Raw genomic sequence first — 24,191 nt, 5'->3', positions numbered from 1 at the left:
GACTTGTCTTAAAGCACACTAGTGAACCTTTAGACACCATTTGAGACCCACCGGTTTACAGAGCATTGGTCTGTTAACAGAGACTACAGTCTGCAATGTTGTTCACACACTTCTCTCTGCTCTGTATCACTGCTTCTACATGAGGCAGATTATGGCAGCACCACTTTCAACAGCTTTTCTCCATCATAATATCAGAAACATTCATTAAAGGTAGTGATATAATGCTTCATAAATAAACCACTTACACCGCAGGTTTTATTGAAGACTTCTTGACTTTATGCATGCAGGGATTGGCAGCACATCTTGGGTCATGATTTCAAGAAAAATAACCTTAAAAAATGTACGGTAAGGGCACCAGTTTTCTAACATTATTGTGCACGCACCACTTTTTCATTTAGTTTGGAAAAGTCATGCATCCTAATGATTTCCTGTACCAAATTGCTTCTTAATTTTCGGTGGAGAAACTGAAATGTTTCTGCAAACGGCTGCTGTGATTTCACACGTTTAAAAAACTCAATAATGACAGCTCTGAATGGAAAATAAACATCCAAATCCTGGACTTTTCCTGCAGTTCTGACTGACAGACTGTCCATCATGGCTGTGCAAAGGATGTTTGTTTGTGCAGGATTTACAGTGAGCTCTGCCAAAGCTCATCAGGAGCAGAGCTTAAACAGGAGCTGGAAAAGTCGTGAGAACGCCTGCGGAAGATCCAAAGAAGTGATACAGAAATATAGGCTGTCTGATGATTGCTGGTGTGATATTCCACAGAATCCAGTGAAACCAGTCCTTCCACGTCTCTGTTGTTACAGTAGGATCCTTGTTCAAACAGGAGCTCAGCATGCAGCCCTGTTTCCAAATGTTTCATCATTAATTGCACATTGTGATGCTGCTCTTACCTCAACCTGGCAGCCTCTCACCTCCTCCCTGCTCCCTGCACGGCAAGGCAGCGGCTCGGTGCGAGTCATTAAAGGCGGGAGAGAGAGCGAGCTTGAGCCGGCTGCACCGCCCTGCTCTCATAGCTGGCATTTCTCAGATAAGGAGCAGCCAGAAAAACGCTGATTTACAAGGCTGCTCTCCTCCCTCTGTAGTGCTCTATGTGTGCGAGTGCATTTAGGTTTGATTTAAAGGACTCAAAGTGTAATAAAGAACGGTGAAATATACTTCCTGCAAAAACACGTCAACCTGTAAATCACATCACAGCGTTCGACGCTTGTTCTCCGTCTGTGTGACAGCAGAGGAGCTGCAGTTAGCACATGTAGAAGCTTAATCTTCCCTGGGTTTGTTTTCTACTCCTTCTTCTCAGCTTATTGGCTGTTTACTTCCCTCTCATTCCTTCACACTCTCGTTCTCTCCTGGCAGCAGTCATTCGATACGAGCATCGATATGAGAGGGGAGGGGGATTCCAAGAATGCAGGCGTTAACGCCGTCTTTTATTGGATTTTCAGCCACCAGGGCTTTTGTGAATACTCGGGGTAACTTAATACTGAGCTGGAGAGTGTTCATTACGCTGACCACCTCTGGTTGGAAGTTTAAACCAGCAGTGATGTAATGGAGGAACAGAACACGCCCAGGACTAGAGAATTAACCATCAGAGAGCAGGAAAAGGCGGGTTTTAAACTGGTGTTTGTTGCTCTTATGCATGACTCTGTTATCCTGGGAATCTCTGGAAGTTTTCAGATGCTGTGAGGTAACAATAAGACCAAAATCAATCTTGTTAAAGAGATTTTCAGCATGCACAGAGGCGGTGGTTGGACGCTAAAGCACCTTTCTTTCTCTGTTTATACGTTCAACAATAGGGTGATATTCCAAGGGCTTAAAGATGCAATTAAGAGGATTTTTGCACAAAGACGTCTACATAAATAGAACCAGAACACATGTCTCTGCAGAGTTTACTCACCATGAGGCCTAAGGACCTGACCTTTGACCTCCATAATCGATCCAGTGATACTCAACGCATGGTTCTTGGGCGTTGAGTGGCTCTATATGATAATTTGTGGCTCTTTTTTATCTTAATTCAAAATGTTATACCCCAGAAAACTTTAAAACAGAGAAGCCTTGACCGTAGAAATTATCCAGTACAACTCACATCGATCAGTTTATTTTCCACTCTTACACAGAAGGCTTCAGTTGTAAAACTTAATTTTCAACCTTTATTTTTTGTCTGTATATTTCCATTGCCCTTATTTTCACTTTTTTTGCCACTTTTAATCAATTTTTGCTGCTTCTTTTTTTTTTTTTTTTGCAAATTCAGGCTGCCTTTTGCCATTAAATGCCAGTTTTTTTGCCCATTTTTGTCACTTTCCACACATTTTTTTGCTATATTTTTGCCACTTTTGACTATTTTTGCCACCTGTAACTTAGTCTTTTTCACTTCTACCCCATTTCTGCCACTCATTAACCTAATTTTTGTCACTTTTCACCAATTTTTGCCCTTTTTAACCAGTTTTTGCCTCTTTTACTCTGGTTTTTGCTATTTGCATTTTTCCCCTTATGTTTTTACCATTTTTTGCCCATTCAAGCTGCCTTTTGCCATTAAATCCCACTCTTTTGCACATTTAAGTCACTTTCCACTCATTTTTTGCTCCATTTTTTCCCCCCTGTAACTTAGTTTTTTCACTTCTAACCCATTTCTGCCACTTATTATCCCAATTTTTATCACTTTTCACCCATTTTGCCACTTTTTTGCACATTTTTGCCAGTCTTTGCTGATTTTTGCCCATTTCCACCCAATTTTTCTGCTTTTAAGCCATTTTTTCCGTCTGTACTTTAGTTTTTGTCACTTTTCATCCATTTTGCCACTTTTTTGCCACTTTTAGACCTTTTTTTTGTCAATTTAAACTTAATTTATTGCCACTCTAACCCATTTTTTCACCACTTATCTAATCACTTCACGTATCCCAGCTGTCATCGGTGAGAGGCAGGGTTAACCCTGGACTGGTCGCCAGTCAATCACAGGGCTGACATATGTAAACTAGGCACGCTCACACTCACACCTACGGCCAATTTAGACTCACCAGTTAACCTAATGAGCATGTTTTTGGTGGTGGGAGGAAGCCGGAGTACCTGGAGAGAACCCACGCATGCACTGGGAGGACGTCCACAGAAAGGCCCTGACCGGGTACCTTCTTGCTGTGAGGCAACAGCGCTAACCCCTGCGCCGCCATGCAGCCCATTAGGCATTTTCAATAAATCACTTCCAGGTCGAGTAAAGCCAAGACATCTGCCCACATCTGCAGCTCATTTGTTCTTTTAATTGAGGATTCTGCTCAATAAAATCTGCTCCCCATATGGTATATTTATTTAAAAATAGACCACCATTTTGGTTTCAAAGATGCATTCCAAACAACAAGGGAGACAAGCTGTTAAAAAATCACATCACCATTCTGCAAGTAGCTCACAGCTGATGAGGAATGACCCTCCACCTACTTGCACCCACTTTCCTAACGTTGCCAACATATTTGTATATTTGAACAGTGTACAGGCGTTTGCCTGAAATTTTTGATGGTTAAAAATCAGCTGTCAGTTTGGTTTGGTTTTACTCCGATCATATCAACATTTGTAATTTGGATATTGTGAAAAATATCCACATATATGTATCAGCGTGTGTGTGATTTTTGGTCCATGTTGCCCAGCCCTAGCATGCATGTAGTGAAAGCTTTACACCATAGAAAAATCTCTGTTGTTGAAGGCAGACATCTATAAAGAAAGAGCTGCAGACTTGTGATAAACAATTAGACGCCTTTATTGAATCCATCCCAGAAACCTCCAGAGCATCGAGCTCTATAAACTACTAAAAATGGATGAACAGTTATCATAATTGTTCCAAAAATCCTTCTCTGCATGCTTGGTCTGCGTTCAGTCTCTGAGTTCTTTCTAGTCTGGGTTAAACTGCTGAATTTGAGCTCTCTGAAGAGAGAAGAAAGAGGAGAAGAAGCTAGACTGGAACACTAAAATATCAGTGTAGCTTTCATATTAGCTGGAAATATAGATTTATTCTCTCAGCAGTGTCTGATGTTCATACGCTCATGCATGGGTGTTTGAACCAATGAGAGTAATAATTTCTGCTTTAAAAGACCAGTAAACAAACAGCAGTGAATGGGAGCACAGAAAAATATCCTTGGGATGCATGATTCTGGATTTTTCTGATATTGATATTTATATATAAAGTAGTTCAGAACTTAATTCATGATAGGCTGATACTGGAAGCCAGTTTAGCCAATATTTGTACTCAGTATAGACCAGTCTTTACAGCTGATACTGGCTGATATTGATGGTCATTACTGGCTGATACTTGCAATTGAAAGAGGCTGTTGATTACATCCAATATGGGCCAATGTTTGGAGCCCATTTAGGTCAATATTTACAGCAAATACACATCAATGTTTTCAGCTAATATAGGCCAGTGTTTATATCCAATATAGGCTGATTTTACTGCAGGTATAAGCTAACATTCACAGCCAGTTTGGGACTGTATTTATAGCTGATCTAAACCAATAGTTTTGGCTGGTATATGCTGATTTTTACAGTTGATAGAGGGTTGCATTTATGTCCAATATTGGCCAGTATTTTTTAGCCCATTTAGGTCAGTGTTTACAGTGAAGATAGGCAGATGTTCACAGCCACTACAGGCTGATATTTAAATCTGTTATAGGTCAAAATTTTACTGCTGATACCGGGCAGATTTAGGCCAATACTCACAGCCAGTATAGAATGATATTTACAGATGGTACTAGGCGATATTTAGCCAGTAAAGACCCATATTTAAAGCTGATATAGGCCAATGTTTTTGTCTAATATATTCTGATATTTACACTTGACAGAGGCTGAAATTCCTGACCAATATGGGCCAATGTTTGGAGCCAACTGAGGTTAATGTTTACAGTAAATATCAACCAATGTTTACAGCTAGTATAGGCTGATATTTACTGCAGACATAAGCTAATATTTACAGCTAGTTTTGGAAAATATATGAACCAATATTGGCCACTATTTTTGGTTGGTATAGGTTTATATTTACATATTAAGAGGCCCACATTTATGTCTACTATTGGCTGGTATTTTGAGCCAAATTAGGTCAATATTAACAATAAGTATAGACCAATGTTTACAGGCAGTATAGGATCATATTTACAGCTGATATTTGCTAATACTTAGCCAATAATGACTGATATTAACAACCAATATTGGCCAATATTTACAGTTGATATTTGCCTTTATTTACTGCAGATAGAGGCTGATTTATTGTGTTGATGTAGCCTGACATTGACAGCCAATATAGGCCAACATTCATTGCTGGCATCAGCTAATATTTACAGCCATTTTACGCAGATACTTATGTTAGATATAGAATGATATTAATGGCTAATGCTGACTAATATTTGCAGCCAATACAGGATGATATTTACAGCTGACATTAGCCGATATTTAGCCAATACAGACTGATATTAACAGCCAATATAGGCCAACATTCACTGCTGGTATCATATAGTATTTTCAGCCATTTTAAACATAAAAGCCAATATTTACAGGTGATATGAGTCCATATTTACAGCCAGTGTATCATCTGTAGATATTGGTGAAATTTTGATATCAGCCAATAATGATATAGTGCTGATGGTATCATACATTTCTAATATGTCAGGCATTACCATTCAGCTCTAAGATAGGATTTTTGGTCTCTGTCTCTCATGTTGTAATAAAAGAAGTTTATTAATCTCTTCATCTATAGTTGGTTGGAAAACTGGCCCAGCTCTGGATGGTCCTAGATCTTCACATCCCCCCCTCAGAGACCATAAAAGTGGTTCAATGTTTAAACTTTGATGCTTAAACTCTGCGGTCCATCGCTCTGCCAGATGTGCCAGCTGAAGCGATCCGACTCATTCATGATTGGTGGTGTAGGTGGTTGATTAGTCCGGTCTGGATTACACAGACCACTGAATCCTGATTGGGCTGAGTCATTGAAAAAGTTGGAGGCTGAGTTGTTCCTCCATTAAGTACAATTAGCATATCCCGACTCGGAGCCTCGGCGCCGGCGTGTGGGAGTTTTCTCCTCTCAGTCGACTCGCTTTCTGCTCTGTTTTCGGCCGTTTCTCTGCATAATTAACCTTTCTTCAAATGGCACTTTTGTACCTCATGGCTTCAATTGAGTTAATTTACATGTTTTAACTCTAATTGACCGCTCAGGCTGATGAAACATTCGCCAAACCCCACAGGAGGATTCTTGTGAAACTCCGAGTTAAGCTGAAAATACTCACCCAGCAGTGGAGCTTTTCAGCGCTCAGACCGCTGACCTTCCCGTCATCAGCTGTGAATGTGTGAAGATGTTTGGCTTCAGTATTAATGAAGTTATTTTCTACAGTTTGAAGAAGTTAACCTCTGCTAAATTGGTGAAGGTGCCCTAATAAGAGGATTTTGATTGGATCCTTTCTGTCGTTGAATGAATAACCTTGGAATCAAAAACCAATGAAACCTCAGGGATTATTAACACAGTCTGCTTTTGTGTTTCTGTGCAGGAAAGAAGAGAGGCTGATTCATGTCAGCGGAGTTCAACCAGCCTGAAGTCTGAACAGGTAAGGACTAAAAATCATCCCCTCTACACACGTCACCTTTGTTAATATTCTAAAGTGTTTTTCTAATAAAGCCTTGGCGTCCTTGGAGAGATAATCTGCTTTTAATGCCTGGATGATTCTGGTTTCTGAGGCTGATACTGCCATTTAAAAGTTAAATACTTTTCTAAATGACTGATGCTCGTAGAGGGCTCCGCATGAGAGCTTTTCAATTCAAGAAAGGATATTCTGGCGACAAAAGGTGTGGTGTTGTACGTGGCCCTTATCAATAGTGAGGATCGACGTTCATTGTCAGCACAGTTGTCGTCTGTAGAGGCCTGTTGGAGTTTTTACACAGAGGCTAAGGCATGAGGACAGATTCAGCTAGCATTCGGATCCTCCAGAAGCTCCATTAACAGAGACTGCAGTCTGCAGTGTTGTTCACACACTACTGGTAAGCTTCTCCTTCTCTGTGCTCTGTATCACTGCTTCTTTGCAGACCAGGGTGGCGGCACCACTTTTTAACAGCTTTTCTCCATTGTTATGTCAAAGAACATACGTGCATTAAAGGAAAACATGGGTGTAATGTTTCTGCTGAGAAACTTCCCCACAGCATGATGCTGCTCAGCAGATGCTGCTGAGAGGCATCCCTGCAGCATGATGTTGCTGAGAAGCATCCCCACAGCATGATGCTGCTGAGAAGCATCCCCACAGCATGATGCTGCTGAGAAGCATCCCCACAGCATGATGCTGCTAAGAAGCATCCCCACAGCATGATGCTGGGTATACATGGGTGTAATGTTTCATAAATGACCCGTTTGCATCACAGTTTTCATCAAAGACTTCTTACACACACAAAAAAATCCAATTGCGCTTTTTTTTTTTTTTACCATATATTGCAATTTACCATGCAATTATTTCTTACATTCCTCGTCTCATGCATTTTTCTTACAGAAATAAGCAATAGTTCATTCCATACTATAACCAACACAATATTAGGTTAAACTAGGGCTGACCAGGTTTGAAAAAATATATAATTGTGATCATTTTAACTCATTTGGCAAATTGGATACAAACAGTTGTATTAAAGGAAATTAGATTTTTTTTTTAAATTTAATTCTTATATCTAACAAGAAGAAAAAACTTTAAAAAATGAAGAATTTTTTTTTGGTACACTATTCTAATAATATGCCACTAGAATGTTTGCATGATATGTAATGCATAATGTCTCTGCTGCAAAAAAAGTCTTAAACTAGTATTTTGACACAAATTTCAGGTTAAAGAAATATTGTACCTTCTGCCATTTGAAAATTGCAGCAGGCCATATTGCAATTTAATTAAATTTGCGATTAATTGCCCAGCCCTATCTCACTCCCATAACAAGTTTGAGGCAGTACTCACTCCAGTAGCATGGATCAGGTTTCCTCAGACACCAGGAAGTCAGGTGTTGGATATGACTCGTGCAAATTATGCAATAAACAAGGTAAAACCCTGCAGCAACACCAGTCTTCCAACAGCCGGGCTTTACAGTCTGATCTGTGTCGTCCCAACCAGCACTGAATGACACTGTTGAGTCAAAATTTTCCTCGACTTCTTAACCAGATCAGAAGATCATAAGCAGCTCTGTATGGTTTATTTGTTAAGACCTGAGCCATTTAGCAATGCTGATAAAAATGGCTTGCTTCAGGCAGTCCGAGTGGGAATTATCACAGAAACCATGACGCTGTTTTATGCAGAAGTAAAGCAAAAAGTCATTCTTGCAAATGCAAGTGGGCTTATAGTGCAGTGAAACCAGAACATTATATGTAAAGTATGAATAACAAGTTGAAGGGAGACAACACTGAGATATATTTTAAGGTTAAAAAGTTAAATATTAGCATATTTGCATTTATTGATGCACTCAGACACCAAAAATACTATAGAAATCTGATATTGAGTCTTAATTTTGGGCATGCATAAATGTAATATATACATACTTTTTAAGGCAGGAGATGACAAAATGACAGTGGTATACCCATTATTATTATAGCAACCTTCTTAATAATGTAATTAATTTGTTCATTTCCTAGCCCTGTGATTGACTGTCAACCAGTCCAGGGTGTACCCTGCTTCTTGCCCAATGACAGCTGGGATAGGCTACAGCCCCACCTCTTTATAGCACAGCATCAAAAACAGAAGTCCTCAGCACCTCTTCTTGGCCAGTTTCTTGTATTTAATGGCTGAAAATTACAAGCAAATTACAAGCTTGTAGCTCTGCCAAATGTCCCACTTTTGCTTTTCTAACTTCTTATAAAGTGCTATTAAAATCTGTTTAATTCTCCTGTCACTTGTGAACAAATTACCCAGTTTTAATTATGACTGCATGTTTCACCAGTCATGCTTTAGTCAAACCATCATGTTCCTTAAACTCAAACATCTGACTGAACTCGGCTCGCCCAGGATGTGGAGCAGCTCTGTAAAAAAAAACAAAGCTGTCTCCATATTTCTGCCTCTAACATCTTTACCCAGTTTTGTGAATGAAACCCTCGTGGGCCGGTGAGCGTGCTGTTTTATTGATAAATTCCTGAACTCAGACAAAGGCCTCGTGTTGTTCTACTAACGGCTGTTTCATATAAAATTCTCTTAACAGAAGTTCATTAAAGTGAAGCTGCTGCGTCGACACATCGCAGAGGGAGCGTGTTAGCTCATTATTTCACCTCCCAGCACAGAAACAGATGCTGAAGCCTCTCTGCTGTCAAACTTTGGCCCTCTGTGAGCGTGCCTCTGTGTTTCTAACCACACAGGAGGCTGAGAGAGGACAAACAGGAAGGCTGGTCTGATAAAAGCACTGATACAGGAAGTAGTTCAGCTGTAAAAATAAAGGAATGTGCTGATGTTTATCACCAACACTCCTGTAGATAGCTTATTTATATTCAACAGTTTATTTTTACCAGACTGGACGTGTGTTGCTTCCTGTCTGGGTGTGACCTGCTGAACTCTCCATCAAGTTTGTTATATATGAACTCCAGAAGCTTCAGCATCGGGTATCAAGAGCTGGAACCAAAAATCAGCCTTGATTTGGGATCATTGTAACCCCTCATAGTTACAGATGCAGTGCCTACAGGCCTTCTAGAAGCATCCCCAAAGCATGATGCTGCTGAGAAGCATCCCAAAAGAATGATGCTGCTGAGAAGCATCCCCACAATATGATGCGGCTGAGAAGCATCCCCATAGCATGATGCTGCTGAGAAGCATCCCAAAAGAATGATGCTGCTGTGAAGCATCCCCACAATATGATGCGGCTGAGAAGCATCCCCATAGCATGATGCTGCTGAGAAGCATCCCAAAAGAATGATGCTGCTGAGAAGCATCCCCACAATATGATGCGGCTGAGAAGCATCCCCATAGCATGATGCTGCTGAGAAGCATCCCAAAAGAATGATGCTGCTGTGAAGCATCCCCACAATATGATGCGGCTGAGAAGCATCCCCATAGCATGATACTGCTGAGAAGCATCTCAAAAGAATGATGCTCCTGAGAATCATCCCCAGAGCATGGTGCTGCTGAGAAGCATCCCAAAAGTATGATGCTGCTGAGAAGCATCCACACAGCATGATGCTGCTGAGAAGCATCCCAAAAGAATGATGCTGCTGAGAAGCATCCACACAGCATGATGCTGCTGAGAAGCATCCCTGTAGCATGTTGCTCCTTAGAATCATCCCCAGAGCATGATGCTGCCACCACTGTGCTCCACAGTGGGGATGGTGTGTTTGTGGTGATGTCAGTGTTTGGCATCTTGTCTGATGGTCAAAAAGCTCCATTCTTGTCTCATTAGAACTTTCTTCCTCTTGACCATGGAGTCTCCCACGGTCCTTCTGGTGAACTCTAGTCCAGATTGAATCTGAGTTTTCTTCAACAGTGTCTTTCTCTTTGCCACTCTCCCATAAATCTCTGACTGGTGAAGAACCCGGCCAACAGTTGTTGTCTGCAGAGTCTCTCCCATCTCAGCTGCTGAAGCTTGGAACTCCTTCAGAGTAGTCATAGGTGTCTTGGTGTCCTCTCTCACTAGTCTACTTCTTGCACGCCCACTCAGTTTGTGAGGGCGGTCTGATCTAGGCAGATTTACACGTGACATATTCCTTCTTTTCTTCATGATGGATTAACTGAACTCTGGGGAATGTTCAGACACTTGGAAATGTTTCTGACTTAGACTTTCCAATAACCTTTTCTCTGAGTTGCCCAGAGTGTTCCTTTGTCCTCATGGTGTAATGGTAGCCATACATATTGATGTACCAGTGACTGGACCCTGAGGACACAGGTGTCTTTATTCATGTAGAAACTTCAAATTAAAGTACTATTTTGCTTCCCAAATGTGACATATGTTGGATTTTTTCTCTGAAATGTGAAGCTATGGTTGTTGTGGTTTTCCATCGGAGGCAGTCAGACTCTAAATTATGAATGAAGTTCATGTTTGATGTTCAGGATGACTAAAGGACATATTAAAGTGCTGACGGTTGAGTTTCTCTTATTAAAGCGATGAACCTTACAGAGAACGGTGAGAAAATGCAGAATATCACTTTCCATCCAGCCTATTTTTACTGTTTGTCTTCATTTCTAATTTATTTATTTCCTTGAGAGGCAGGTTTGAAATAATCGCAGCGCTGTAGATGTGCACATAAACCCATACTCACAAACATCCTCGCATCTCCCAGCATCCTCTGGGAGGTGTACAGGAAAGCTCGGGTTTGTTTTGCAGCAGGAAGTGGAGGCTGTTTGCATCGTTCTCGCTGTGTGGGTGTTTGTGTTCGTCTCAGAGGGGGAGCTGCAGCTGTGACGGCCGGCTCCAAAGATGTGAACAGAGAGTAAACCCCGGAGAAGACAGGGCCTGTCAGTATTACTGTCAGCAGATGGAAGACTTCTACTCCTGGCCCAGAAAAGTCTCTCTCTCTCTCTCTCTCTCTCTCTCTGTTTTAAAGGCTCACATGCAGATCGAGAGTCTCAGCCTGACGTTGTCACTGAACATTCAACGCTGATGTTGGATTATTTGGTCCGGCGGGCGCTAAACTTCAGATGAAGTGTTGCATGGAGCGCTCATGCTTCAACGGCCTCTTTTCAACTCATCAACTCATCTTACTCGCATTTTGTTTGGATATGAGCGGAGTAAATGTGATTATGGTTTATTCTATGAAGGAAGGCAGGCGCTTGAGTTTATGCAGAGAAGTTTGAGATAGCTCGACTGTAAACATCCCTGTAAATATCTTTGTCAAAGTCAGAAGGAGAGACTCAACACTGGAGCAAAAAAAAACCAAGTAGTTCCCTTTAGATGGCACATTTTAGGTTAAATAACTCTTCCTAGTTCAGCTTCCACCAGTTCTACTTTAAGTATGAAACTTAATTTGGTGAATTTTTAGCTCTTTACTGATCCAATAGAAACAGACCAGTGAGCCTCACATTTAGGAAAGGTTGTCTTCTTTTTGGATATGTATGAAAATATTCAACAATGATAGATTTTTGAAGTCTTTATTATAGTTTTCAAAATAAAAGCTCAGTTTAAGGTTTTTTTTACTCCTCCAAGGAGGTTATGTGATTTGTTAGTTAGTTTGTTTGTTAGCAACATAACTCAAAAAGTTATGGACGGATTTTGATGAAATTTACATGAAATGTCAGAAATGGCATAAGGAAGAACTGATTCAATTTTGGTACTGATCCAGATCACCGTCTGGATCCAGGAATTTTTTTAAAGGATTTTTTACTATTGGGAGATTGGGCTAATGGTGGAGGTCTGCGCTGTTACCATTTTACACCAGGAGATGGCAGACATGAGTCACTCCAATCCCAGCAGCATTTGTGGGCATGTTTCTATTCAAAGTTTTGGAGTTTTTAGAGTTTGAAAGACGCACGCCCGGTCGAGGAGATGATAGGACTAATGGCTGAGGCCTGCGCTCTCGGAATGCTTTTCTAGTTTTTTATGTTTCAGTTCCATGCAGATGACACACTGCTGTATCTAAAGAACAGTAATCAGGGCAAATGAGCAGCAGTCCATTTTGAGTGGAACAGGCAAACAAACAGGCATCCCAAAAAAGTTGGGACATTGTAAATTATTCAATCAATATGCTCCTGAACCACTTAAAAAAATTAACGAAAACGGTAATCGAGCAGCAGAAAGAAAGTTTGGAGTGAGTGAGAAACTTGTGAGGGACTGGCAAAAAGCAGAGGTTACTCTTACTGCAATGAAGAAAACAAAGAAAGCTAATCCCGGGCTGAAAGCAAGATGGCCAGAGCTGGAGGAACGAGTCCACAGATGGGTGCTTGAACAACGTGCTGCCAGGAGAGGCTTGTCAACGGTGCAGTTACGTCTCCACGCCCTGGTAGTTGCCAAGGAGATGAATATATATGACTTTGCAGACGGGGCTTCTTGGTGTTACCGCTTCACGCAAGGCAACCGCCTCTCTATCAGAGCACGGGCAATGGTGTGTTAGTTTCTAAATAAATGCGACTCACAGTCCAGTGTGACATATATATGCTTTTTTCCTCTTCATGATGCATTTTTTGACTGCAGCGACTTATACTACAGAGCGACTTAAAGTCCGGAAAATACAATACATCTTAGACCACCATGCAGGTCAAATTTACCCCATAAGAAATCCTTGTTGTATTTACTGTTTTATTTCACACCGCAATAGATAATAGCACAGTGGAAATACCTTCTCTCTACTGCAGCAACGCCTAATCAGAAGTCGACAGATCAACCTTCAACATGGATACAACAGGAAAAAAAGACATTTACCATTGATAAATGTCTAAAGGTAATCTCAGTGCTTTTAATAAAGAAGAATTCGGCGATGATGCAATCAGTCCAATTTTCTATGTGACAGATCATCTTCAAACAGTGATCTAGTTTGCTATCTGTGGTTAATAAGCTGTTCAATGTCAGTGGTTAACTAACAGATCAGCGCTATTTATGAAAATCAAAACACTTCTATGACAGGTAAATTTGACCCATTGGCTGTTTTAGGTATTTAGAGATCCACGGTGGTTCTAGTGTTGAACCTAGCTCTAAGGCTTTCACTTTTTTGGCTCTGCAGCCATCTTCTATGCCCACGTTTGGCCGTTTCTTTCACAAGTCTTTTGAAAACAGAGTCAACCCAAATATTTCATGGGTTTAACACCTCGCTGTCCCTCTATTTCTGCTGCCTTCACTGCTTGTTTTCAGTGAGCGTGACTGACCCCCCGTCTCTGCTGATTCTGTCAGGTGGTGGTGCAGGAGAGTGGCATGAGTCGCTCTAGAGTGTCGACAAAATCACATTCAGTCTGACCTGGCTGTTCAGACTGTGGTTGAATTTTAAAAGATCAGATATTCATCTACTTTAGTACCACATAAGAAAGTGGCCAGAATCTAATATGAAAAGATCAGATTCAATGTGACTTGTGTCACAAAATAACCAGATCAGATTTGGATTACTTTAAACTGCAGTGTGAAGGTAGCCTAATAGTTAAAGTATGGACAGAGGAATTCTTTCTCATTCCTGTTGATATGACACTTAAGTTGAATAGGTTCAGCTTTTCAGGAAAAAAGCAAGAGCGTCCCATCGCAGATGTGCTTGTGACCCATGCAACAGGCACTAATACACCCTTGCACTATCGCAGATGTGCTAGTGACCCATGCCATGGCATTAATACACCCCAGCACCATCACAGGTTCTTTCTTTTGAACTCTTGCTGATTGTTGATTTTATGAATCGTAGATGGTCAAATCTGTAAATTCCTTGCAGTTGCATGTTAAAGGACAGTATCAGTAAACCGTGGGACTGTTTGCACACACTGTCTTTCACAGGAGTGCAGAACTTTGCATGTACCGCTGACTGTGTAATTGATTGCTCCTGTTGCTCCCAATCATGGTAATCCAGCTCAATACCAATCAACCTACTCAAATGTGCAGCATTCCATGTGTTTTTGCAGCACTCCACAACTTTAACAATCTTTTTTGGGCATGTGCCAACTTTTTTGGAACATGCTGCATGCATCAAAGTCAGGATGTGTGCATATTTACAGTCAATTCTATCAGTTTAGCCATCAAATATCCTGCCTCTGTGCTGTTTTCAGTTGAATGTAGGTTGCAAGGGATTTGCAAATCACTGTTTTCTTCATATTTTACATGATGTCCCAACTTTTTTGATACATGGTCTCATTTTATCACCTCTCTGGGTAATTTTAAACTTAACTAGGGTTTCTTATGTGAAACTTTGTCCCGCCTGATGCAGAGATCGTCCTTCACAGCCCTGACTCCTGCCCTCCTCATTAGACCTAAATACGCTGCATACATCCTGAATATTGCACCATATTTGATTTATAATTCAGTGATTCATTGAATATTCTATGCTGGGCCTGAATCTGCATTCAGAGACCTCTCTGCTGGAGGTGACAGACTGATGGAGACTAATGCAGAAAATAAAAACATCAAGAGGGAGACATAAAGGCCGGCGGATGAATGGCTGCAGACGTGGGCGCTAAAATAACGTCTGTATACTCCCAGAGCCCGCTAATGAAAGGAATATGTTTGAGATTCCTACAAAGAAAGAGTGATTATGCTGGCCTTTGCCGGTTGCTCATGGAAACTTTGGCTCGTCTGTAAATGTGCTGATGCACTTCTTGGGCTGGGAAAAAGTGATCTGTGTCTCTTATCTCTGCTGCTTTATTATATGGCAGCATTCAGACGGGTACAGCATGAGATGAGAGAATCAGTTTGTATTGAACACGCTTGAATGCAGTGCTGATGAAAGCTCATGCTGATAATAGCTTTTTCATTATGTCCTTAGCTGGGCTTGGCATTTCATTTTCTACTGCAGACAGAGAAGTTCACATTTTCAGACTCTGCTGCTGCTATGGGTGGCGGTGGTGGCGGCGGCGATGCCGGTGGGTGCCTCCTCCTTTCTCTGGAGTTTGATTGTGTGTTTGGAATATTATTTTCTATATTGCATTTTTGCTCGATTAAGCTCCGTGGAGAAGCTGGATGTGGGATGTGAGGGATTGTGGGATTGTGTTTACCCCATAAATAGATGTCTAGGATTAAGAAGAGCCCGACTGAAGCGGCAGATTAAATTTTAACCTCAAACTGGTGTGTCTCTTTAGATCTTCTAGACGCCGCTGTGAGCAGGCAGCACATAGATTTAGGAGAAATCTGCTGATGTCCATCTAAAAATACAGACACAGGAGCCGGAGAGCTGTTTTTGCTTTGGCTTCACCTGAAGCAAGTATTCTGCTGTCCATCTTAGTACAGAACTAGTAGATCTTAACTCAAAGTGGGCTGCAGAGTTGGTTTTGGTGGGTCTGCCTCTGGTCCAACATCAGTGCCTGACTTCTTCAAAGCTCTGCAGTAAGAATGGACAGAGAAACACTCCATAGTCTTCTAGAACAGTGGTTCTCAACCTTGGGGTCAGGACCACGTTGGGGGTCATGAAACACTAAGGTGGCTTTCACAATAGGGGCCTGGTCCCAGATCTGAATGCACTTGAGCCCAAAGTCCGGTTCATTTGGGTAGTGTGAATGCAAACGAACCACGCCCGGGCACCAGGCCCGGGCCCACTTGGGGAGGTGGTCTCGGGTCGTATCAGCTTTATGACATCATCGTACAAACTAAACTTCTTTTCACAGCGCGGCAGTTCGTTCACATTTTTCCTCAATAAAGGGCAGAAATCATCAGAATCCAGTCAATAAACGGTCCGCTGTGACTCACCTTACAGATGAACACAAGTAGGAGTCACTGAGAGGAGGAGCAAAGGCAGTAAGAGTCTCCTGTCACCTCAAAAACCACTGTAGCTTTGCAGCGCGAGCCCATTTAATCCTCTGAGCTGTAGTAGATGTGCAGATACAAAGAGCAACATTGCTGGCATCTTAAAAGGTGATTTTAAAGGGATACTTCAACATTTTGGCAAATTCGCCCATTGCCATAATCCCTATAGTCTTAGTAATAGATTCATTACCTCCAGTTGTCGGTGCAAGCTATTTTTAGATCCCCGCTGATGAGTTCAGACATGCTGTGCCAACTCAATGTAAGCGGACAGTATTCTGGCTTTCCCTCATCAAACTCATCAAATACACAATCCAACAACTCCAAAACGCTCTCGTGGACAAGTTGTGACTTGTACATTCTCCACGCTATGAAATAGCGTGGAGATAATGTATAATTATGTAACATTACGACACATGAAGCAAATACTGGGAACTATTTCTTGAGTAAACCACTGGGCGGAGTGACACAGTGCAGCAGCCATGTCTGGAGTGTAGTTCCGGCTTTGCATTTAACTTTAAAAACATCTCCGTCTCGTAATGTTCCATGATTATTTCATAGCGTGGTGAATGTGCAGGTCACAACTTGTCCATGAGAGCATTTTTGAGTTGTTGAATTGTGTATTTGATGAGTTTGATGAGGGAAAGCCAGAATACCGTATGCTTACATTGAGTTGGCACAGCAGGTCCGAACTCCAATCTAAAAATAGCTTGCACCGACAACTGAAGGTAACGAACCTATTACTAAGACCACAGGAATTATGGTAATGGGCGAATTTGCCAAAATGTTGAAATATCCCTTTAATCATCCATGGCTGCAGGATGGACTTTTTGCTGGATTAAAACAGTTTGATCAGTTTCTGCCAATACATGCCTATTTTTTCTTTCTCAGTAAGCACTATTTTGACAGTTAATATACATTTTTTCTCCCATTTCACCAGATTCTCACCAATTTTTGCCAATTTAAAGCCTTCTCAGCCACTTTTTAATTCCATTTTACCACTATATATGCCTATTTTTGCCACTGTAACCCATTTTTGCTACTTTTAAAATCCAATTTCACCACCATTTTTGCCATTATTAACCCACTTTTTCCATTTTTAACCCATTTTAATTGATTTTTTTTTTAACAAAATAAATTTATCAGGGTCAGGGCCTTTCTGTGCGGCGTTTGCATGTTCTCCCCATGCACGCCTGGGTTCTCTCCGGCTTCCCCCCATCACCAAAAACATGCTTGTTAGGTTAATTGGTGAGTCTAAAATGCCCGTAGGTGTGAGTGTGAGCATGCCTGGTTGTCTGTCTCTATATGTCAGCTCTGCGATTGACTGGCGACCAGTCCAGGGTGTACCCCGCCTCTCACCTGATGACAGCTGGGATAGGCTCCAGCACCCCCGCGACCCGGAACAGAATAAGTGGTATAGAAAATGGATGGATGGAAAATAAATTTATATTTTGAAAAAGGCTATATGCTTCACAAATGATTTTAAAAAAGTGATTTGTTTTATTGATGAGGGGTTATTTTTCTGGTTAAATATAAAATATGGATATCACAGCTTAGCTTTACAATAGACCAGGATTTTGCTGGCCCCCAGTTTGGCTAGGCCCCAGGAAGCTCCCCCCTTTATCCCCCTCTATGGGCAGCCTTGTCTCCACATGACTGTTCTTGAATGTGCATGGCTGTGTTCAACCACCTTAAGGTCCAGTTGGGGTCCCCGGTCTCTGGCACCTTTATTTTGGGGGTCACGGGCTGAAATGGTTGAGAACCCTGTTGTAGAAAGCTGCATGCATTTTCATTCATCCCCCAGTAGGAGCTGGAAATGTTGCAGAGCAGAGGGATGGGTTGACCCAGTCCTGGATCCCAGGCCTTCATGCTTACCCACCACTGTGCATCATCTTGAACCCCTCACAGAGACTTAAAACCACCAGTCCTGGTTTTCTGTGAGCTTTTATGTTGTATAGTACCATGGCTTTGTGGAAAATGTGATTTAGATTTGGCTGGTAATATCTGGTATCTGGCTGGATCCTCTTTGTTGGCATGTACACCTCTGAAATAAATCAGGAGACAGTTTTTGTTATGCTGATCTGAAACGCAGCTTTGCACTGGATGGAAAAATCCATTCATCTGAGGGGGCAGCTGAGGATAGGATCTGCTGCCCAGTCATTCATCCCCAAGGAGACCTGTTTTATTTTTGTACATTTTGAATATGCTTTTATTTCGTTGAGTTTGGAAGGTATTCTTGGAATCTCATAAAAATCTGATCTGTTTGGGTAGAAAATGGAAAGGAGATATTTTCCTACAGCTCCGACACAAAGACAGACGGCAGCAGTAAATCAGGACGCAGCGTTTTTATTCACTGAAGTCATCGCAACGAGGAACGGACAGTCATGATTTAGTACGACGGCCGCCGTCACTGCCCAGTTCCCACACCCTTCAGTCCTGAGTGGAAGTGGAGGAATGTTGTTGACTTTGTAAACACTTGAAACATCTGATCTTTGCAGGAGAGGGTTGTGATAAGACTGATGAGGGTGTGAAAGAGTTCATTACCATCCTTATTTCCCTGAAGACCCGTCCCTGAGGAATGCCAGCCAAGTTGAGGAGAACCAGATGTGCTGGCCCCCACCGATCCAGAGATCCAGTCCTGCACTGCTGCTGCTGTGTATAAATAGAGACTGAGATATTTCAGGAATTTAGTTTAGAAAATACAACCCAGATTCCAAAATAGTTGGGTCGCTGTGTCAAATGAAAATAAAAACAGAAGTCGATGATTGTCAGATCTCGTAAACCCATTTCATGACAAAGTTATCCCATTCACATCTCAAAAAAGTAGGGACGGGCCCTGTTTACAATTTGGTAGAATCCCACTTACATTTTAACAACAAAAGTCTGGAAAGTGAGGAGAACATCTGACCACAGAACAGTTTTCTATGTAACTGTAATCTGTGGATGGCACGAAGGAGGTGAAGCTTTATGGTAAAAAGGAGGAGGCTGGGATGGAGGAGGTAAAGCTTTAGTCTATAAAGGAGGAGGCTGGGATGGAGGAGGTGAAGCTTTAAACTATAAAGGAGGAGGCTGGGGTGGAGGAGGTGAAGATTTAAACTATAAAAGAGGAGGCTAGGGTGGAGGAGGTGAAGCTTTAGTCTATAAAAGAGGAGGCTGGGGTGGAGGAGATGAAGATTTAAACTATAAAAGAGGAGGCTGGGGTGGAGGAGGTGAAGCTTTAGTCTATAAAGGAGGAGGCTGGGATGGAGGAGGTGAAGCTTTAGTCTATAAAGGAGGAGGCTGGGGTGGAGGAGGTGAAGCTTTAGTCTATGAAGGAGGAGGCTGGGGTGGAGGAGGTGAAGCTTTAAACTATAAAGGAGGAGGCTAGGGTGGAGGAGGTGAAGCTTTAGTCTATAAAGGAGGAGGCTGGGATGGAGGAGGTGAAGCTTTAGTCTATAAAGGAGGAGGCTGGGGTGGAGGAGGTGAAGCTTTAGTCTATAAAGGAGGAGGCTGGGGTGGAGGAGATGAAGATTTAAACTATAAAAGAGGAGGCTGGGATGGAGGAGGTGAAGCTTTAGTCTATAAAGGAGGAGGCTGGGATGGAGGAGGTGAAGCTTTAAACTATAAAGGAGGAGGCTGGGATGGAGGAGGTGAAGCTTTAGTCTATAAAGGAGGAGGCTGGGATGGAGGAGGTGAAGCTTTAGTCTATAAAGGAGGAGGCTGGGGTGGAGGAGGTGAAGCTTTAGTCTATAAAGGAGGAGGCTGGGATGGAGGAGGTGAAGCTTTAGTCTATAAAGGAGGAGGCTGGGGTGGAGGAGGTGAAGCTTTAGTCTATAAAGGAGGAGGCTGGGGTGGAGACTCTGTTGGAGATTCAAAGTCTTCACTATTTATTTACAAACATTTTTTTGGATAATGCTCCACCAGCTGTTCTTCATTGGTACCATTTACTTTGCAGCCTTTTGTTTCCCCGTCCCTACTTTTTCGAGATGTGCTGCTGACATCAAATTCAAAATGAGCTGATATTATCATGAAATGGTAAAATGTAAAATGTGTTTATGTTCTGTTGTGACATTTTTTTATATTTACATTTGACACAGCGCCCCAATTTTTTTTGGAACAGTGGCTGCATATGATCCTTCTGTTGATGGGAGAGTCTCAGAAACATCCAGAACTACAGCCCAATATTGTCTCAATCCTGTGGGGCTACAGTGTTGTGTTAGTATTCAGTGTACTCTAAAGAATGGAGGTCCAAACTTTTTTTCACTGCGGACCTCATGATGAAAAATACAAAGATGGCTACTTTATCTGCCTTAGAAGAGCTGAAGTCACAGTCACATCCTTTCACTTCAGAAGGCAGACAGCGCAGTCCCAACACATAATGTGTTCTCAAACTCAGAAAACGCAGCCAGAAAATCACCCAGATCCTTTTCCTGTTTGTGTAGGAGACTTGGAGTCTCGGTGGATAACATGCAGGTCCGTGGAGTGTGCTTGTTTTTGGCTCTTCAGTTATGAATGTGTGAAATTAAGTGAATATGAAGCAGGTAGGTGTTCAGTCAGCCCTCTCCGGGGAAATAAAGTAATATCTCTAACACACTTGTTGCTAGACAAAGATGCTGAATAAATCTTTAGAAATGAGTTTCCATTGAAGAAGGAGGGGGAGGGGAGGAAGCTCGATGCTGAAGAAGAGGAGGAGGGATGAAAGAGTCAAACGTTAAAGACTTTACTTCAGTGCTCTCCTGTACCAGAGTTTCAGTTGGATTGGGCTGGGAAATATATCCCAATTTAGAGATTTATCTCTATTTTTGCATGTGATTTATAGAGAGAGACACCCAGGCACACTCACACTCACACCTACGGGCAATTTAGAGTCACCAGTTGGCCTAACAAGCATGGCGATGCACAAGGAGAACATGCAAACTCGAACCAGCAAGCCGGACCCCTGCGTAGCCGTGCAGCTATTCCAAACGTTGTCTTTGCATTTGTGCAATTTAGAAGTTGCTCTTTCACTCTTGGTTAAAGTCTGACTGAAGCTCATGAAATTTCTGTACGTTTTGATGCCACTGATCATTAAAATAATGAATATTTTGATGATTTTAAAACTGAAAATGTGTGTTTAAGAGGTTAGAACATTTCCACAATCTTAATATATGGAGAAGTTTTTGGTTAATCCCGTCTAGGACCTCTGTTTTTGTTGCTCTGGTTCTAAACAGGTTTTTGATTTTGTTAGAATCACAGCAGAGTTTGATATTTGTTGTAAAAACATCCAGATATTTGTCCTCTATCAGCATTCAGCTCTGAGTTCTGGCTTTTTTCAGCTCTATTCTTGTGTCTCACATCCGTCAGCCCTCTTCCTCTTCATATTTCCTCTTCTTCGTCTCTCTTTAAACCCGCCTCAGTAAACAGAGGAGTTCTTAGTCAGACGTGGATCCTCGTAGTTTCCACTTCATTCGGAGCCGGTCGCCTCGATCAGAGCAAACAGACGGAGCCTGATTCAACATTTTCTGTCAGTGTTGAACAAACAGCTCTGCTTAACTCCACACCTTTAACTTCCTCTTCACCTCCTCCTCTTCTTCGTTTCCATCCTCACCGCCCCTTAGGCGGGCTTGTTTTCTTACTTCAGGAAGAATTACAGCTATGACTCTCAGAACATTAGTGGCATTCTTATCAGAAGTTTTCTAATTACAAACCAGCCTGACTCTGAATTCTGGATTTGGACTGTAAACGAGTCTGTCATCGTGTGTTTGGAATGTATTACCAGTCACTGATCTTTGACCGCAGCTCTAACAGCCTCACATTTACAGCACAGAGCTGTGTGTGATAGTAAGAGTCAAAATTGTTTTATGCCTCACTCTCACTCATCATAATAAACACATTATGTCCACTCTTACTGTGATAGTCCAAAGGCTGATGCTGAAGAACCTCTAGAAACTACAGCAACTAACAGGTGTGAAAACTTCACTGACAATCTTTGGATCCAAAAATGACATTTAAGATATCACACTAAAGTTTTGAGTGTGCAAACACCTTAAAGATCTTCACCAGTGCAGACAAAGAGCTTTTACAATGGCAGGAGGAAAATAAGAAAAGTTGCACAGTGTGAGCTGACATTACACTGCTGTTATAAACCATGCATGCTTATGCAGACTTCATATTACATCAGTGTTACTCAACCCCGCTCAACCAAAGAGCAAAACTGTTGAAAAAAACCTTTGCAAGAGCCACAATCTAAGTGGTGAAAAGTGGCAAAAACAAGCTTGAAGTAATATGGATGAAAATGGGGATGAAAAAGTGGTAAAAGAGTCAGAAAGTAGGAAAATAGGTGAGAAGTTACAACAAAATGAGTTACAGGTGGAAAAAAAAACGGTCCAAAGTGGCAACAAAAGAGTGAAAAGAGACTAAAATGTCAGTCAAGAGTGGCAAAAATGGGCAGAAAATATGAAACAAGTGGTATTTAATAGCTAAGGGATGCTTAAATGGGCAAAAATGGTGAAAAGGGGACAAAAGTGGCTAAAAGAAGTGGCAAAAATGGGCAAAGAGAGGAATCTAGGGGTATTAAATTGCAAAAGTCAGCTTAAATGGGCAAAAAATGGGAAAAAGTGGCAAATAGAAGTTTCTTAATTAGGCAAAAAATGTGAAAAATGGGTACTTAATAGCAAAAGGTAGCTTAAATGGGCAAAAATGGGATAAAAGTGGCAAAAAGAGGAGCCAAAAATGGGAAAAAATGAAACAAGTGGTATTTAATGGCAAAAGGAAGCTTTATTGGGCAAAAAGTGGCAGAAATGGTGGAAATGGGTAAAAATAGGATAAAAGTAGCAAAAAATTGGCAAAAAGTGGTTAAAAGAATTTTCAAAAATCTGAAAAAGGGGTATTTAATAGCAAAAGGTAGCTTTAATGGATGACAATAATGGTGAAAAATGTCAAAAAATTAAGTAAAAGTGGCAGAAAGAAGTAGCAAAAATGGGAAAAAAATAGGGATCTGGGGGTATTTAATGGCAAAAGGTAACTTAAATGGGATAAAAGTGGCAAAAAGAATTTTCAAAATGGGCAAAAAATGTAAAAAGGGGTATTTAATAGCAAAAGGTAGCTTATATGGACAAAAAGTGGCAAAGATGGAGAAAAAGTGGTGGAAAGAAGTGGCAAAAATGGGCAAAAAAATAGAAATCTGGGGGTATTTAATGGCAAAAGGTAGCTTAATGGGTGTAAAGTAGCAAAAAAATAGTAAAAAGGGAAAGAAGTTCCTTTTTTTAAGGTTTTCTGGGGAAATAATATTTAAAACTAGAACGGCCGTCTGAGGCAGCAGACCCACGCCTGAGCAGCGCCACCGAGGAACTCACACTCCCATTGATTACTATGGTGTTGAAAATTTCGAAGTTCAAGAAAAACCGAACGGTTGCGCATATCATCACCAAAATCTAATCGATTTTTCCCCGTCACTATCCCAATATTCCCTGAAAGTTTGGTGAGGATCCGACTCAAGTCACCCTGCAATGCAGAACTCAGCCCCCCAACCCCATGTGTTAGAGAATAATGAGACCTTTCCTGAAAGAGGATCTGCACCTCCACGGATTTTTACAGATATGATTAGATGCACAGGCAGATCCCTGAATGCATGAACAAGGAAGGCCACTTTTAACAGCTTTTCTCCCTCATAAATGTGACGGTCATGCATGAAACCAAAACGTTCCCTGCAGGCATCAGCTGATCCTCGTTCAGTCCACTCTTCAGACGTTTCTGTCTGTGATCACCTTTGAGGAAAACTCCCTCTTTGCACAGAATCACTGATGTTTGAATAATTATTCTGTGGTGTTACTTCCTGTCACTTATACAGCTCCCAGATCCAGCCAGAGCAGATTTATATCCGGTAGGCTAATGTCAACACTGTTCCTCCTGCTGCCTGTCAT

At 41.6% G+C, this 24,191-nt stretch overlaps 1 protein-coding gene across 1 annotated transcript in view; it reads left to right on the top strand.

The window, feature by feature from the left end:
• The window catches only part of LOC121505213 (plexin-B2-like), a 286,200-nt gene that overhangs the window by 71,429 nt on the left and 190,580 nt on the right, over positions 1 to 24,191 (top strand). Inside the window, exon 2 of the mRNA XM_041780327.1 lies at positions 6,513 to 6,569. The gene's annotated coding sequence lies outside the window, so the exon portion shown is untranslated. The remainder of the gene's footprint in view (positions 1 to 6,512; positions 6,570 to 24,191) is intronic.

This window comes from Cheilinus undulatus, linkage group 23 (genome assembly GCF_018320785.1).
Source record: "Cheilinus undulatus linkage group 23, ASM1832078v1, whole genome shotgun sequence".
Lineage (NCBI taxonomy): Eukaryota > Metazoa > Chordata > Actinopteri > Labriformes > Labridae > Cheilinus > Cheilinus undulatus.
Note: the sequence above shows the minus strand (reverse complement) of the source record. Positions and strands in the feature narration are given on the sequence as shown.